This window comes from Carettochelys insculpta, chromosome 3 (assembly GCF_033958435.1).
Source record: "Carettochelys insculpta isolate YL-2023 chromosome 3, ASM3395843v1, whole genome shotgun sequence".
Taxonomy (NCBI): Eukaryota; Metazoa; Chordata; order Testudines; family Carettochelyidae; genus Carettochelys; species Carettochelys insculpta.
The window spans coordinates 158,292,731-158,308,467 of NC_134139.1; positions in this window are offsets into that span (position 1 = coordinate 158,292,731).

Here is a 15,737-nt window from a genome sequence, read left to right on the forward strand (position 1 = left end):
ACAGAATCATGGGCACATTCTCATGCTCCTCTACTAACATCATGTATGCGATCATGTGCCAACAATGCCCAGATGCTTTGTGTATTGGACAGACTTCTAACTCCCTTAGACAAAGGGTTAAGGGGCACAAAACAGACATCAAAACACTCCAGATCCACAAACCAGTTAGTCAACATTTTAATAGAATGGGGCATTCTATTAATGACCTAAAGGTATGTGTGTTACTGAAGAAGAACTTTCGCACCGTTCTGGAAAGGGAAACAGCCGAGCTGGCTTTTATATTGAAATTCAGCACATTAACACATGGTTTAAACCGGGACGGGAACTTTCTGAGTCACTGTAGGGGCTCGTCTGCATATTTGGTTTTATCTAATTCTTGATCTCCCCCCCGCACCCCTCCACTCTCTGATTTGCTCACCTTGATTATCTTTTTCTGAATTGTCCTCCTTGCTTATTGTTTTTGGTTCTCTGTGCCTTAAATATTGAGTCCGTTCTGGTCTGGCTATGGTCTGAAAAAGTGGCTCTGTCCCATGAAAGCTCACCTAATAAACTATTTTGCTAGTCTTTAAAGTGCTACTTGACTGCTTTTAGTTTTGATAGACTATTCCTATGTCCTCTCAGTATGTATTTTAGATTGGTATAAAACAGTTGTGCCGCAGAGATTTATTCAAAATGAGTGCACTTTAAATTCTCTTGTGAACTGAAAACATCATGACTTAATGGACTAAACAGTTTAAACAAAGTGCCTTTTTAAATTTGAGCAAGGAATCTTGTGCTTTTGTGTCTCTTAGGAACACTGCATCTGGTTATTGCACTTGTGAGAAATTAAACCACAGAACAGTATTTTCCAAGTATTAAAAAGCATATATAATATGTCCCTTAATAATTCATTAAACTGCTTCTGGTTTTTGTAAACTTTACACAGTCCTATTAAAAGATTAAATTGTTTGGTGTCTACAAAGTAGCACTGTAAAATGTGACACTTCGGAAAACTGAACAGCATGCTTGAAAAAGGTACTAGTATAAGAAAACAACACTTAAAAATTATGCTGAATTTCCCATATTCATAGCCCACAATTATGCTGAATTTCACATATTCAGAGCCCTGTGTACATGCATTAACTAACTGATTCATTTAAAAGTATTTACTTATATACAGTAAAGTCTCTTAACTGGTATTCAGTTAATCGGTACTCTCACTGCCACCAGGAGGGCTGCACTGGTGGAGGTGATGCTCTGGTGACTGGGCTGCTGAGAGCTTTGTGGAGGGAAAAGCTGCTATAGTGCAGAGCTAGCCTGTGGCGTGAGGCCCCTAAGGCAGGGTTCTGGGAAGGCTGAGCTGTTCTAGTCTGAAGGACCCCAGAGGCCCCCGACTCTTCTTCACACTGGACTAGGCGGGGTCGAAGGTGAAGCCCCCTGCTGTTGCCAGAAGCTCTGGTGTGGTGAGCACAGTTCTTGTAGGGCCCTGAAGGGGGTGCTGTACCAGGCGAGGCAGGAGACGCTGCTCTTGTCAAGTGGCAGAGGCCTTGGGCTTGCTGAGAGATGCTGCTGCATTCCCTGTGTAAACAGAAGGGAGGCAATGGAGGGCTGGCCTGGATTGCTCTGTGCCTACAGCCAGCAGCTGGTGGGTTTGCCTCAGCCAGGGATCCTCTCTGTTATCCATATTAGATAAATATTTGGCAACCTCCTAGTCCTTTGGCTTCTGGATATGGCAGAGTTAACTGCCAAATTAAAACCACTCTTCCAGTCACCTTGTCCCATAGCTTCAGAATCCAAGTGTTGGTACTTTTTCTTCCATAACTTTATAAAACATTACCTCTTCTCCCTTTCATAAGATTAAATTCTCTTTCTGTTCTCAGCCCCATCCATTTTCTTCATTTCTGAGCTCTGGACATCTCCACTCTCCTCCCCCCGCAATTCTACTGAAAATGATTTACTGAAAATGATTTTCTAAAAACACTATCTTTTTCCATTGCACTGACCCCTTCTTTGAGTTTCTCCATTGGCTATGCTTCTTTGCACTACATTAAGCATTAAGGTTCTTCACATTCCTGTCCTTTCCCGTAAGAACGGTCATACTGGGTCAGACCAGCGACCCATCTAGCTCAGTTTCCCGTCTTCCTAAAGTGGTCAGTGCCAAGTGCCCCAGACAGAATCAACAGAACGAGCAACCATCAAGTGATCTATGCCCTGTTGCTCATTCTCAGTTTCAGGCAAGCAGAGGCTGAGCAGACATGATCTCTGCCCATCCTGGCTAATATCCTCCATGTATGTATGCACTTCTTTTTTGAAGTCTATTATAGTTTTGGCCTTCACTTCATCCTGTAGGGAAGTTCCACAGGTTGACTGTGCATTGTGTGAAAAACATATCCGTTTGTTTTCAATATATTACCTATTAATTTCATTTAGTGACCCCCCCAATTCTTGTGTTATGAGAAGGAGTAATAGCAATTTCTTATCTACTTATCTACTTTCTCTGCATCAGTCATGGCTTCATAGATCTCAATCATATCAGCCTTCAGCCATCTCTTTTCCCAGCTGAAATGTTGCAGTCTTATCAGTCTTTCATACAGAAGCCATTTAATATCCCTAATAATTTTTGCTGCCTTTTTCTAAACCTTTTCCAATTCCATTCCAATTCCAATTCCTCTGTCCACAAGCCAGTGATGCTCAAATTGACTGCTGCTTGTCTACCTCTTCACCAAACATATAGGTTTTCCTTCCAGTCTCTGAGTTGATCTGTAAGGCCATTACTCTCTTCTCCATCAAGTTCCTCCTCAGCATTTGTTTTTGCTGAAATGCCTAAAAAAATCAACCAACAGGCAGTGACTTATTTAAGGCAGAAACACTGACTTAAATGCTAGGTTTTTCCAACCAATATAAAATTTCAAAGAAAAAGATCTATAATGTAAGTAGTTATCATTTTGTTAATGTTTATAGAACATTGAAAAAATGTCAGCCACACACAGCTTATTAAACTTTTTAATTTCCACTTGTTTTAATATCAATTTTACAGCATTTATCAATAAATGTGTAAGTAATTAAGCTATGAAACCTTTTATTTAAATTATTTCATCAGGGCTTTTAGTGTATATGGTATATGTGCTTCAATAATTTGGACTGTTTTTCAAACAGGTATCTTCAATCCAAGTTTTATCACCTATAGGCAGCACTTATGCAGAATATGTATTTTTGCCCTTTTGAAATTGTATGTATATTTGTGTCCTTCACCCACTTACAGTTTAACAAGCCATTAGATTACTTTGTACACAGAATAATCAATTCATCAAATCTATTGCTAAAAAGTTATTTTGAAAACATGATGGTTACAAAATCAAGCACTCAAAAACCATAATTCCTGCCATGTCTGCATGTACATTATGATATAGTCATGAGTTATATTGACGTATCCTAGGTACTTTTTCTCCATAGCTCATGGGCTATGTCTATACTACAGCAATCTTTCAGAAGTTCTTCAAGAAGATCTCTTCCAAAAAATATTCTTTTGAAAGAGTGCCTCCACACACAAAACGTGGGTTGAAAGATTGATCCACTCTTTCAATAGACAACATCCTCACAGTCCCCGCACTTTTGAAAGAGCAGGTCAGGGATCAAAAAATACAGCACCAGAAGGACTGTGTCTTTCAAAAAAAAAAAAAAAGACCCACAGAGCACGTACAGAGAAAGCAGCTCTTCCTGATTTGTGAGTGGAGGGCATCCAGAAGAATTGTGATCTTTTGATTTTGGATTGAATAAGCACATTTTATGTGTAGGCACTCTGTGTGTTCTTTTGCCCTGTGTTTACATGAGCCCTTTCCTTTCAAAAGGGGCATGTTAATGAGCGGGTTTGAAATATGCTAATGAGGCGCTGTAATTAATATGCAGCATCTCATTAGCATAACGGCAGCCGCGGTGATTCAAAAGTGCTGCTTTTCGAATCATGTGCTGCCCGTGGAGACGGGACGTTCTGAAAGGATTCCCCCCCCGAGTTTTCGAAAGCCCTTTTTCCTATCTGGGGATTGGAAGGGCTTCCAAAAACCGGGCCGGGGGGGGCGCTTTCAGAAGGTCCCATCCCCATGGCGGCATGCGATTTGAAAAGGTGCACTTCTGAATAGCCGCAGCTGCCATTATGCTAATGAAGTGCTGCATATTCATTGGAGCCTCATTAGCATCTTTTGAACCCACTCATTAACATGCCCCTTTCAAAAGGAAGGGGCTTGTGTAGACCCAGCCTTGAAAAAGGGTCGAATTTTCCAAAAGAACTTGCTAGTATAGACGCAGCCATGTAGTTCACAGAATGGATGGTGTTCTGAGGGTGATTCAGGGTTGTATAGTGAAGAAGCATGCTGTCTCTGGCACCTTTTCATTGCTTGTTACATAAATTGGAAAGAGTGTTGTGAATTAGATGGGATTACAGGAAGGAAAAGGGTCTCATGTTTAAGATCCTGGTTGAATGTTATCCTGTAGAAAGGGATTCTAAGCTTGCTGCTATCACAGAGTACCTAAGAGATGCTGGAAAAGTGTTTTTCATTTTCTGAGTGCTGCAAGCTCAGATATGCAGAAGACTTGACTTTGCATCTGAGGTCGGTGGGAGTTCTAGTCTGAATGTATAAATTACTGAATATTCTGATAAAATGTCCTTATGTTAAAGTTGGTCATCCTAAATCAGTGGCCACTTTTGATAGTTTTGACCTTAATCTCTCCGTGACTCAACTATAAAATGGATATATCACCTGTTCTCACAGTTTGTGAAACCCTACGGCAAGAGCACCAAGAAGAAATAAATAAGGCACGGGGCTACCCATTAGATTAAATTGAGAAGATAAAAAGAAACAATGAATAACACATGCAGGGTTTCTGTGCAAAAAATAATATAGGAACATATAATTAAACACTGTACCATAGTGAATATGAACAAAGATCATGAATTAAAGTTCCATGGACAACTTTGTTTGTTCTTTTACTAACTTTTGATGGCCTGACTTTGTGGACTTACTATTGCTGACAGTTTTATTTTTCTTCCTCCTGCAATTTACATTTAAAATGTTGAGCGCATGGGGGAACCATCAGGGGGAAACCATGTTAATTTCCCATGTGGGTCATCAGGAGAACTGAGACTTTTAGATGTGCAACAAGATTTTTTACCTTTTCAGGTAATTGAACAACTTATAGCAGTAGAAAGTTACTATCTTCTATTCCAGGGGTCTCAAACTCCTGGCCCTAAGGCAACCCTTGGAATGACTGTACAATCTGCTATTGGAGTACTGGCAAGTTGGTGAGGCCCTGTCTGAACCTGTTCCCCCTATCTCTGGTCCTTCCCACCACACCCCACCCCACCCCACCCTTTCCTCTCCATGACAAGCTGACCTCCCAGGGATTCAGCCTCTGAGATTACTGGGGGGCCTAGCACAGGGCAGAAGCAGTCGGAACCCCCCCGACTGTCTAGGACAGCAAGAGACATGAGGAAATAGAGTGCACTAGGCAGGTGCAATTGCTCCGCTTCACTCCATCTCCCTGTGGGGTGGTGGCAGGAATGGGTGGGGGTTAGGGAACAGGTTTTGACATGCTCCCCAAGTCCGATGGTCCTTCCAGTGTCTCCAATGGGCTGGGAGTTTGGGACCCTTGTTCCATGAAGACCTGCTGCTGTTGGACAAAGAAATTTAAAAGTGGAAGGGACCTTGAGAGATCATCAAATTAAGACCCTTAGTTGAAGAAGACCCAAATATATCAAGACTACCCCAACAATTTTTGTCACAGCTGTTCTTAAAAACTTCCTATAATGTAAATTTCACAGCCTCCATTGAAAGTGGATTCCAAAGCATGACTATCTTTACAAGATAAAAGCTGCATTCTTTGGCACTTTACCAGCTGGAAAGCACGATTAACCAACATTTCCTACCTCCCCAAAAGTCTTAAATCCAGTTACAAGAATTTGTATGTTGTCCAGTACATTATGCAGTTGCACGATCTGCACTCAACTTTTATTCAAAAGAGGAAGAAGACAAGGAAGCAAACTGACATCAGGGATTTAGCAGCTTCCAGAGTGTGTCATAGGGTCATTACATATTCATCTCCATCTCCTAAACTTACAATGATAATTGAAATTTATAATGATAACCCTGGGGCACTGCAAGGTCCACAAGTACTGACAGAATCACCAAGAGAAGTACAGTTTTAATGCTAAATGCATTTTAGTGACCTGGATATATGCCATGTGTTGTCCATAGTGATATGTAGTGTCACATCATAATCTACTTTACAGAAATGTTAACCTGTAGACACCTGAGTGCTTCAAGAAACCTACAATTCCTACAAAACCTAGTGAGGAGGGCTTTAAACTAGGTTCGATGGGGGCAGGGGAGCAAAGCTCGCAGGTAAGTGGAGAGCATGGATACCTGGAAGATGAACTTGAAATGGGAAGGAGTATGGACTACACTGGGAGAGTAAAAAGAGGGCCAGGGCAAAACTGTGAAGCAAGACCAAACCAATGTCTGAGATGCCTATATACAAATGCAAGAAGTATGGGAAATAAACAAGAAGAATTGGAAGTACTAATAAATGAATACAACTATGATATCATTGGCATCACAGAAACTTGGTGGGATAATACTCATGATTGGAATGTTGGTATAGAAGGGTACAGCCTGCTTAGGAAGGACAGACAGGGAAAGAAGGGAGGAGGTGTTGCCTTGTATATTAAAAATGTACACACTTGGACAGAGGTGGAGATGGATGTAGGAGATGGACGGGTTGAAAGTCTCTGGGTTAGACTCAGAGGAGTTAAAAACAAAGATGAGGTCCTACTAGGCGTCTACTACAGGCCCCCTAGCCAGGTGGAAGAGGTGGATGAGGCTTTCTTTAAACAGCTAACAAAATCATCCAGGGCCCGGAATTTGGTGGTGATGGGGGACTTCAACTATCCAGGTATATGTTGGGAAACTAATACAGCAGGGGACAGACTGTCCAATAAATTCTTGGATTGCATTGCAGACAACTTTTTATTCCAAAAGTTTGAAAAAGCTACCAGGGGAGAAGCTGTTCTAGATTAAATTTTAACAAATAGGGAGGAAATTATTGAGAATTTGAAAGTGGAAGGATGCTTGGGTGAAAGTGATCATGAAATCATAGAGTTCACAATTCTAAGGAAAGGTAGAAGGGAAAACAGTACAATAGAGATAATGGATTTCAGGAAAGCAGATTTTGGTAAACTCAGACAGCTGGTAGGTGAGGTCCCATGGGAAGCTAAACTGAGGGGAAAAACGGCTGAGGAGAGTTGGCAGTTTTTCAAAGGGACATTATTAAAGGCCCAAAAGCAAGCTATCCTGCTGCATAGGAAAGATAGAAAACATGGCAAAAGACTGCCTTGGCTTAACCAGGAGATCTTGCATGATCTCAAACTAAAAAAGGAATCGTATAAGAAATGGAAACTAGGACAAATTACAAAGGATGAGTATAGGCAAACAACACGAGCGTGCAGGAGCAAGATTAGAAAGGCTAAAGCACAAAATGAGCTCAAGCTAGCTACAAGCATAAAGGGAAACAAGAAGGCTTTTTACAAATACATTGGTAACAGGAGGAAGACCAAGGAGAGGGTAGGGCCATTGGTCAGTGAGGAGGGAGAAACAGTAACAGGGAATATGGAAATGGCAGAGATGTTTAATGATTTCTTTGTTTCAGTCTTCACTGAGAAATCTGAAGGAATGCCTGACATAGAGAATGCTAGTGAAAAAGGGTTAGGTTTAGAAGTTGAAATACGAAAAGAACAAATTAAGATTTACTTAGAAAAATTAGATGTCTGCAAATCACCAGGGCCTGATGAAATGCATCCTAGAATCCTCAAGGAGCTGATAGAAGAGGTATCTGAGCCTTTAGTAATCATTTTTGGAAAATCATGGGAGACGGGAGAGATTCCAGAAGACTGGAAAAGGGCAAATAGAGTACCCATTTATAAAAAGGGGAACAAGAATAACCTGGGAAACTCCAGCCCAGTCAGCTTAACTTCTGTGCCAGGAAAGATAATGGAGCAGGTCATTAAAGAAATCATCTGCAAGCAATTGGAAGGTGGTAAGGTGATAGGGAACAGCCAGCATGGTTTTGTTAAAAGCAGATCATGTCAAACCAATCTAATAGCTTTCTTTGATAGAATAATGAGCCTTGTGGATAAGGGAGAAGTGGTGGATGTGATATACCTAGACTTCAGTAAAGCATTTGACACGATCTCACTTAATATACTTATCAGTAAACGACTCAAATACAACTCAGATGGGGCTACTATAAGGTGGGTGAACAACTGTCTGGATAACCGTACCCAGAGAGTAGTTATTAATGGCTTTGAATCCTGCTGGAAAAGTATAACTAGTGGGGTTCCACAGGGGTATGTTTTAGGACCAGTTCTGTTCAATATCTTCATTAACGATTTAGATATTGACATAGAAAGTATACTTATTAAGTTTGCAGATGATACCAAGCTGGGAGGGGTTGCAACTTCTTTGGAGGATAGGGTCATAATTCAAAAGGATCTGGATAAACTGGAGAAATGGGCTGAGGGAAACAGGATGAAGTTTAATAAGGACAAATGCAAAGTGCTCCACTTAGGAAGGAACAAACAATCAGTGTCACACATACAGAATGGGAAAGGACTGCCTAGGAATGAGTACAGCAGAAAGGGATCTAGGGGTTACAGTGGACCACAAGTTAAATATGAGTCAACAGTGTGATGCTGTTGCGAAAAAGGCAAACATGATTCTAGGATGCATTAACAGGTGTGTCGTGAACAAAACACAAGAAGTCATTCTCCCGCTCTACTCTGCGCTGGTTAGACCTCAGCTGGAGTATTGTGTCCAGTTCTGGGCACTGCTGTTCAGGAAGTATGTGGAGAAATTGGAGAGGGTCCAGAGGAGAGCAACGAGAATGATCAAAGGTCTAGAGAACATGACCTATGAAGAAAGGCTGAAGGAATTGGGCTTGTTTAGTTGGAAAAGAGTAGATTGAGAGGGGACATGATAGCAGGTTTCAGGTATCTAAAAGGGTGTCATAAGGCAGAGGGAGGGAACTTGTTCTTCCTTGCTTCTGAGGATAGAACAAGAGGCAATGGACTTAAATTGCAGCAGGGGAGGTTCAGGTTGGACATTAGGAAAAAGTTCCTAACTGTCAGGGTGATCAAACACTGGAACGAATTGCCAAAGGAGGTGGTAAAATCTCCATCACTGGAGATATTTAAGAAGAGGTTAGATAGATGGCTTTCAGGGATGGTCTAGAAAGTGCTTGATCCTGCCATGAGGGCAGGGGGCTGGACTCGATGGCCTCTCGAGGTCCCTTCCAGTCCCACTCTTCTATGATTCTATGATTCTATGAATTCTGCAGTATGATGCTACTGCTGGATTGATGAGTGCATGTATAGTGTTTTATACTTTAATATTTTTATTGTATTCTAATTCCTTGAAAATTGATTTTCCATTGGTAGGTAGATCTCTTAGATAACCAGAATGTTTGACTGTCACCCTCCCACTCATTCAGCATACCAGATGACAAAGATTTTATTGCAGTTAGAAATATTTTTCCTTAATATCTAAATCAAATGTCTCTTTCAGCAGATTAAGTGCATTACTTCTTGTTCTGTCTTCAGTGATCATGGAGGACATTTTATCCTCTTGTTTATAACAGCCTTTAGTCATTTGGAGATTGATATGAAGTCCCACCTCAGTCTTCTTTTTCTCAAGGTTAAATATACCCAATTATTTTCATCTAGCCTTGTAAATTTTTTTAAACCTTGTATCACTTTGTTAGTTCTTCTCTGGAGTCTTTCCACAGACTTGTCCCCCTCCCCCAGAGCCAGGGTCTCCCAGTCCCCTTTAAATAAATGCCCTCTCCTCTCCCAGAGCCAGGCATCCCCAGCCCCTCCCTACCTAAATCAATGCTAGTGTCTCATCAGAGTCACTGGAGCCACCACCGGAGCCACAGCTGGAGCTGCTGGGGATGCTCCCCCTGGAAATGCTTGGACTGCCAGGCTGCCATGCCTGCTGGGCCCACCAAAGAAGCTGGAGCCAATGGGGCAACCAGGGCCACTGGAGCTGCTACAGTGGCAGGAGCCACTGCCACCGGGACTACTAGTGCAGCCAGAATGACAGGGGCTGCCAGAGCTGCTGAAGCCACTCCTGGGACAGCTGGAGCTGCTGCCAAGTCTGTCTCTGGAGCCTCCAGGGCCAGAGCCACTACTCCTGTGGGTGGCCCCTTCCAGTGGTCAACCTCTCTCCCCTCCCACCGGGGGTGGGGCATGGCACTGTCCATGTGTGGAGGTGCTGCTGGGCACTGGTGGCTGTGGCACCATCCCTGTGCCATGGTGTGCCCAGGCCATGGCAGGCTGGGGTGTTGTAGGGATGAGTGGGGCCCCCAGTCAAGTGGTGCCCCCGCCCCATGCTCAGGGGTTTGTGCCCTGTGAGGTACGTACCTGACGGTGCACTGCCAGGATCAGGAGATGCCCATCTAGCGGACACCTGGCTGAAGCTGTGGGATGGGATGTCCAGCACAAGCTCCCCCTCCTCACTGGACCACTCGGTGGCTGGGGTGGAGGGTCCCGGCTCTAGCCTTTGGGGGGCACGGCTGGCCTCCGGACCTGACTCTGGCTCCAAGGCCAGCTGGGGCTTGTCGACAGTGGTGTCAAGGGTGGCTGTGGGCAAGGAGGTGCCCTGGGGGCCCAGGATAGCCCTGAGCTCCCGGTAATAAGGGCAAGCGGTGGGGGCAGCCCCAGACCGGCTGGCCGAGTCCCAGGCCAGGGTGTAACACTGCCACAACTCCTTGACCTTACTCCTGGCATGGTCAGGAGTGCGGGCAGGGTGACCCCGGGCAGCCAGGCGCTCAGCCAGCTAGGCGAATGCCTCTGCCTTCCGCCGCTTGCTCCCCATGATGTGCAGCACCTCCTCCTCACCCCAGAGCCCCAGCAGGTCACGGAGCTCAGGGTCAGTCCAGGAGGGGCCCCGCTTCCTACCCTGCCAGCTGGAGGCCTCAGATCCCTGAGATGGCCCAGAGGGGGAGCTCTGGGGGCGCTCGGGAGGCTGGCTGGCTGTCATGGTGTCCCTCTGGGCTGTGCAGGGACACCTCATGGCACGGCTGCTGTGTGCACACTGTCAGCTTCCTGCTACGGGGTTTCCGGGTCCATGTGGCTTTAAGAACCACTGGGCACAGAGATCATAGAGCCCTGAAGGGGCTGGCCAGCACATCTCAACCCTTCAGCTGATTGCCGCCATGGCGGACCCCGCTATTTCGAAGTAGTGGGACGTGTATCGTCTACACACACCCTACTTCGATGTTCAACATCTTCTGATGGGAATAGCGATTTCGACATCTCGCCACTTAACGTCGATTTGAACATCGAAATAGCACACGGCACGTGTAGATGCGACGTGTGCCATTTTGACGTTGTGCCAGCTACTTCGAAGTAGCTGGCTAGTGTAGATGTAGCCAATATATTACTAGGGGAAGCACATGGCATACACCCAGATCATTAGCAATACACTAATATTCCAATGAATATAATTTCACCTTTGGTGATTCAGAAGGCACTTGGGGATCTTGCAGTGCCTCAGGGTCATCATTATCAACATCAATTACCATTGGAGATGAGAAGGTGTAGGAAAATGAGCTGAATCTGCGATGATACTATGACACACCCTGGAAGCTGATCTTATTTTATTTTATTTTTTGCTAAATTCCTAAATTCAAATTGCTTCTTTGTCTTATACCTCTTTTACATTAAAGTAGAATGCAGAATATGCAACTGCATAACATGCTGGGCAGTATCTAGTTGCTGTTGCTAGACTGAAGACTTGTATTGGGAGATATCAGAAATGCCAGTTAATTGAGCTTTCTGGATAATGAGTGCTGGATAATCGAGTTTTTACTATGTTATCTGCAGAATTCCAAATATACTCAATATTTTATTTTAATATATATATAATCTGACACAGCAATAATTGATGCAGTGCCTCTTCCACAATGCTTTCGACCCACCTCCAGTATACTTTCTGTCACTGTATAGCCAAGTCCTGCAGTTCTGCCAAGTCCTGGACCCAGTCTGAACACATCTCCCATTTTACTGCACACCTTAGCCACATCTACACTAGAGAGTTTTGTCGACAGAACTTGAGGAGTGCCTACACACAAAATCCAGTTAGTTGACAGTATCTCAACAAAACCTGGCATGTCTGCTGATGGCCATATGCGTGCCCACCATGAGGCATAATGCCATTGTTAACAGATCCTTGTCACAAACACAGCTGTGTAGATGATCTGGGAGGGACTTCTGTTGACAGAGAGGTCCTCTATGGTACTGACCAGCTGGAGCCAGGAGGTGCCCTCTTCACTGCAATCAGGGCTCTATGATCTGTGCCTCCAGCTGCCCTTAAAGTCACAGGGAGCTCAGGAAGCCCCGTAGCAGGAAGTACACAACATGGAAGCAGCCCAGGTTCTGTGTTGTCAGCAGCCACTCCCTGAATTGAGTTCCACAGAGACTTTAACAATCTGCACCCCACCATCAATTTATGCCTCGATTACTCCATGCAAGGGATACATTTCCTGGACACTACAGTACAAATCAAGCATGGCCTCATTGGTACCACACTGTACTGGAAACCTACTGATCACTATACTTACCTACACCCTTCTAGCTTCCATCCTGCACACATAACTAGATCCATTGTTTACAGTCAAGCCCTTAGGTACAATCACATTTGCTCTGATCCTACTGACAGAGACCAAAAACTACAAGATCTCTACCAAATATTCACAAACTAGAATTACCCACCAGGAGAAATAAAAAAATAAATCGACAGGGCCAGACTAGTACGCAGAGACCAGCTACTCCAAGATAGGCCCAAAAAAGCCAAGAACAGAACACCACTGGTCATCACCTACAGCCCCCAACTCAAACCACTGCAGCAAATTATTAAAGACCTACAACCTATCCTTAATCAGGATGCCACACTCCAGAAGGCCCTAGGTGACATACCTGTTTTCTCCTATAGACAACCTCCAAACCTTATGAGGATTCTAACCAATAGCCACAGTCTATACCGCAGGAATACCAGCCCTGGGACTTTTCCTTGCAACAAAGCACACTGCCAGCTTTGTCCGCATATCTATTTTGGCAATACCGTCGCAGGACGTAATCTGGTTATTCACAGAATCACAGGCACATTCTCATGCTCCTCAACTGACATCATACATGCCATCATGTGCCAGCAATGCCCAAATGCTTTGTATATTGGACAGACTTCAAACTCAGTCAGACAAACAGTTAATGGGCACAAAACAGACATCAAAACATTCCTGATCCACAAACCAGTTAGTCTATATTTTAATGGAGAGGATCATTCTGTTAATGACTTAAGAGTTTGCATCTTATTGAAGAAGAATTTTCAGCCTGCTTTAGAGAGAGAAGCTGCTGAACTCTTTCATATTCAAATTCAACACATTAACACATGGTTTGAACTGGGATGCAAATTTTCTGGGACATTATAGGGGCTCTTTGGCATATTTGACTTAATCTAATTCTTGACTCCCCACCACTCTGCTCTGTGATTTGCTCACCTTGGTAATTTATTTCTGATTTGTCAACTTTGATTACTGTTTTTGGTTCTCTATGCCTTAAATATTGAGTCTGTTCTGGTACAGCTATGGTCTGAAGAAGTGGGTCTGTCCCATGAAAGCTCACCTAATAAATTATTTTGTTAGTCTTTAAAGTGCTACTTGACTGCTCTTTTTGTTTTTACACTGTAAATAGTTTTTGTTCCCAAACATTTATTTCTTACCCATACTCCTAAATTAAGTTGTGTGTAAAAAGTTCTTTGTTCACCACCTCCAAGTCCCTTGTTATTGGGGGGAGGGCACAGTCAGGGGTGGATGGGCAGGAGGGGCCATGTTGGGGCCAGGGGGTCTGCAGGCCTGAGGAATCTTCAGGGGGGGTGCCCTGGGGATGGTCATCAGGGGTCACAGGTAAAGCTTTCCCAGAGGGCCTCCCAGATCCACACCCCATCACGGTGGGCTTGGCAATTAGGGGTCATGCCCAGCTGCTCGTACTGAGGGCTGACACTGGCCATCAACCCCCACCTTGCTCTCCACTATGTTGTGGAAGGCATAGCATGCTCATACAACTTTCAGGACATTGTGCTTCCCAACATCCAGGCAGCTGATGAGGCACCTTAAGTGAACCTTCAGGCGGCTGAAGGTGCACTTGGCCTGCATCCAGGCCAGGTTGAATTGAGCATTAAAGATTTCTTGGCTTGAATCTACCTGCCTGGCGTAAGGCTTCACAAACCAGGGTATGAGGGGGTAGGCAACATCCCCCACGATGCATCTCCGACCGCAAGATCCTGGTGGGGTGGCTGTATGTGCCCACCTTTATTGTCCAGCATAGACTGGAGTTTAGGAAGACCTGTGCATCATGGGCCCAGCCTGACCAACCCATATAAATATCCATGAAGTACCCAGTAGTTGACCAGCGTCTACATGAATATTGAGTAATATCCCTTCTGATTCATATACTGGGCTGCATGTTGGTTTGGGGCGTGGACAGGGATGTGTGTCCAGTCGATTGTGACAAAGCAGTGTGGGAAGCCCAGTGTGGCAAAGCTGGTCATGGCCACATCCTCATCTCTGACGCAGATGACCCTCTAGAACAGGATGTCATTCATAGCCTTGACAACCTGCAAGAAGAGGAGTCTGAATGCACACATGAGGGACTGAGGGCAGTGGGCCCTGGGTTCTGGGGGAATCTGTGGCACCTTCCCAGCACCGAGTACTCCAGATCCCTCCAGGGCCCCTCCAGTCCACCCCACCAGCAGTGGGTCTGTGTGGGGGTAGGATGGCATGGTCCCCTCATTCTCCCCTCACCCCACCCCCGTACTCAAATGGTTCCCTCTGGTGGGAACTCCTCCCCATCCACATGTGAGGCTTGCGGATTAAGAGTGCCTCATCTGCATAAGCACAGCCCTGGGACCTATCCACCCTGAACTGATTCCTAACTGAGCAGTAGCTGTCCAGGGTGGAAAGCTTCTATAACGCAATGGCCACCCATTGCTCAAAGGGGGTGGCGGGCTGCATCTGGATGTCCTCCCTGTGAAGGGTGGGGACAAGCCAGGCACAGAGGTCAAGAAATGTTGCCTTGCACATTCAATAGTTCTGCACCCTCTGCTAGTCATCCCACTTGCCCATGGTGAGGTGGTCCCACCAGTTGTCACTAGTCAGGTCACCAACCTGATGATCCTTGGGAGGGCAGGGGGCACCCCAGGGTGCTGGTTTTGCCTCCCCCATCCCATAGAGGGGTGGCACATAGGCAGCCAAAACAGATGGATAACAGCTGCTACAAAGAGCAGTAGCAGCTGATGCAGCTCTTCCTGGGTCCGGAGCATGGCGCGTGGCTGGTCTGGCTCCATGAAATGCAGTGTGGCACAGAAGGTTTCCCTAGGTCCATGTGCACTCCCTGCATGAGCTGTGCTGTCCCTCATGGGGGTTGCAAAGCCTCTGCGTCCAGGGAGGGGCTGTTTTGGAGGGACCCTTTAACAGCATGCCTAACTGAAGCTCCCAGAAGGGCTTGCTAGCCATGCAACCCTGCCTGCAGGCTTCCGGGGCCTGTTCCATTGAGAGAGCAGCCAAAGCTGTGTGGCTGCTCTCTGTTAACAGAGCAGATGACATTTTTGAGCCACTTTTCTGTGCAGATGCAATCTGCCTACGGATGTTTTGCA